Source organism: Mus caroli, chromosome 7, assembly GCF_900094665.2.
Source record: "Mus caroli chromosome 7, CAROLI_EIJ_v1.1, whole genome shotgun sequence".
Taxonomy (NCBI): Eukaryota; Metazoa; Chordata; class Mammalia; order Rodentia; family Muridae; genus Mus; species Mus caroli.
In genome coordinates this window covers 138,105,482-138,108,135 of record NC_034576.1, presented here as the reverse complement: position 1 = coordinate 138,108,135, position 2,654 = coordinate 138,105,482, and positions in this window count along the sequence as shown.

The following is a 2,654-nucleotide window of genomic DNA, read 5'->3' as shown; positions in this document are numbered from 1 at the left end:
ATAGTGGAGCATGTGTCCTTTTTACCGGTTGGGACATCTTCTGGATATATGCCCAGGAGAGGTATTGCTGGATCCAAGTACTGCCTTTTCAAGACTAGACTTGGTTGATTACAGCTTAAATGTGTGTGCTGGTTAGTTTGAGCAGACAGTTAACACAATGTACCTGAGAAGGGAGTCTTAACTGAAAGTTTGCCTAGATCAGATTAGCCTGTGAGCATGTCTACAGGAAATTCTTTTGATTGTTAATTGACCCTGCCCTAGAGTGTGAGCAGGCTCAGAAGTGCATAGCCTTGACATCTAAATCTGCCATCTTTGACTCTTGTCTCCTTCCATTTAACCTTGACACCCTACTCACACCCACACCCACAGTTGAGCCTTAGTGATGCTCTGGTGAACACCTCACCTGGTGACCACACATAGGCACCTTAGCATCTTCTCAGGATTGCTACATTTGAAAATTACCCACTGATGCTCTCATAAGCCATTTGAAGATTGGCTCTTTGTCATTCCAGACCTACTCACTTGCTACCAACAGCTTTTTTCCCTAAAGGTTGATATGAAGAAGGCCAAATGAGTTGGTCAAATGTATCCTTAGTATAATAGTTAATTTTCATTGTCAGTTTGACTAGATTTAGAATCACCATGGAGATACATATCTGGGTTTGTTTGCATGGCCTTCTGAAAGGATTCACCTGAGGAGGGAAGACCCACCTGAAAGTGGGTGATATCTGTCTTCTGGTTGTGTGTCTGCTGTTGTGACAAACTTCCTGACAAAATGTAACATATTTAAGGAAATTTTTTATTTGTCTTACAATTCCAAGTTTTGGTCCATTGTTTCCATGGAAGCCAAGGCAGAAACTCAAGCCACTGGTCACATCACACCCATAGCCAAGAGCAGAGAGCAAATGTATCCTTGCTTACTCTCTGCTTTCTTCTTTCTTATACTTCTCTGGATCCCTTGCCTAGAAGATGGCACCAGTTACCATGATGAGTCTTCCTTTACCAAAATCGAGACAGTTTCCCACAGATGTGCCCAGAGGCCAACCTAATCTAAATAGTTTCTAATTAAGACTCTCTTCCCAAATGATTCTTGGTTGTGTCAAGCTGACAATTAAAACTAGCCAGGATGCCCTTCCATGCAGTAGGTATCCCTAACTAAATAATAAGGAAAGGAGGGAAAGCAAGCTGAGTACCAGCATCCATCTCTCTCTGCTTCCTGGCTGTGGATGGAATATGACCAGCTGCCTCATACTCCTGTGGTCATGGCTCTCTTCCCATGATGGACAGGCCTTTGAACCATAAATCAAAATGAACTCTTTCTTCCCTCCTTAGCTTGCTTTTGTCACAGCAGTGAGGAAAGTATGGTTGGCAGAGGCAAATTCTTCAGAGTTAACACACACATCCCTGTGATGTGTTCTTAGAAGCCAAAGCCTTCAGTTAGGTGCTGTCAGCTCTGAGCCAATTTGTGAAACCCTTCTCAGAGTCCAGAAGCACCATCTCTGACTCTGCAGTTGAAAATGCAGTGTGTTTAGGAGTTAGTTTCCCGGCCATGTTTCTTCTGCCTGAGAGTAAATTATGTTTTCTTGTCCATCTCCCCCATACCCAGGCCATGCAGGCATTCAGATGGTATGTTGGAATAAGAGGCCTCAACTTACAAGGTGTTATAGTTTCATGTATTTCAAAATTTGGTCCCCAAGTGATGGCACTACCTTGATTGGTCATAAAACCTTTTAGAGGCATGGGGGCTAGAGGGGGGGTGTCTTGCTACAGGAAGAGGATCACTGGGAGAGTGCCGTGACTTTTATAACCCAGCCCTACTTTCTCTTAACCACTTTCTGCTTTCTGGTCCAAAGAGATTAAAATAAGCAGCCTCCAGATCCTCCTGCCAAATGCCTGAAATAATCTCACTGTTAAGCCTTCCACTTCATGGTGAACTATACCATAAGCCATCCCTGCCTCCCTTGACTTGCTGTTTACTGGATTCTTTGTGCCAGCAATGATAAAAGTCATCAATCCATGAGGAAATACACCACTGTCCAGGCCACCTTTCTTGGGCCTGACTCTACTGCAGGCACAGCTTTCCTTCGCTAGCTTCCCCACAGCTTTTCTCCCCACCCTTGAACTTGCTGCCAGACTCTCCTGCTTGTCCAGGGTCTTCCTCCACCCCAGGGGCAATAAAATCTCCTCCACAAACATGAAATTTTACTTCCTCCTGTTGAGGTATCCTTGGCTACATGACTTGTGCTATCCAACGTGGAGGTAGACATGATGTATGATTCTTCCAGCCGTAGCTTTGGAACAAATGTCTATTCCTGTCTTTCCTTCCCTAATGAGGAACTCCATCAGTCTAGGATCCTGTATCTTACTGACTGTCCCCATCAGATCATTCTTGGATAGAAAAAGGCATTTCCATCTGGAGTCATGGAGATTTGAGTGAAATGGTCCATCCTGCTAACCTCAACACCCTCCACTCAGCATCAGGGTACCATGATCTTTCTTCCTACAACATTCTGCATACATTTGCAGAATACATGCTAAGCATTTATCTACTGGCCTATCTCCCTTGCCATTTATTCATCCTTTTAACTCAGGGACCTCATTAGTGCTTAAGATATAATAGGTGTTTGCTGAATGCAACTGAATTTCTGGTGACC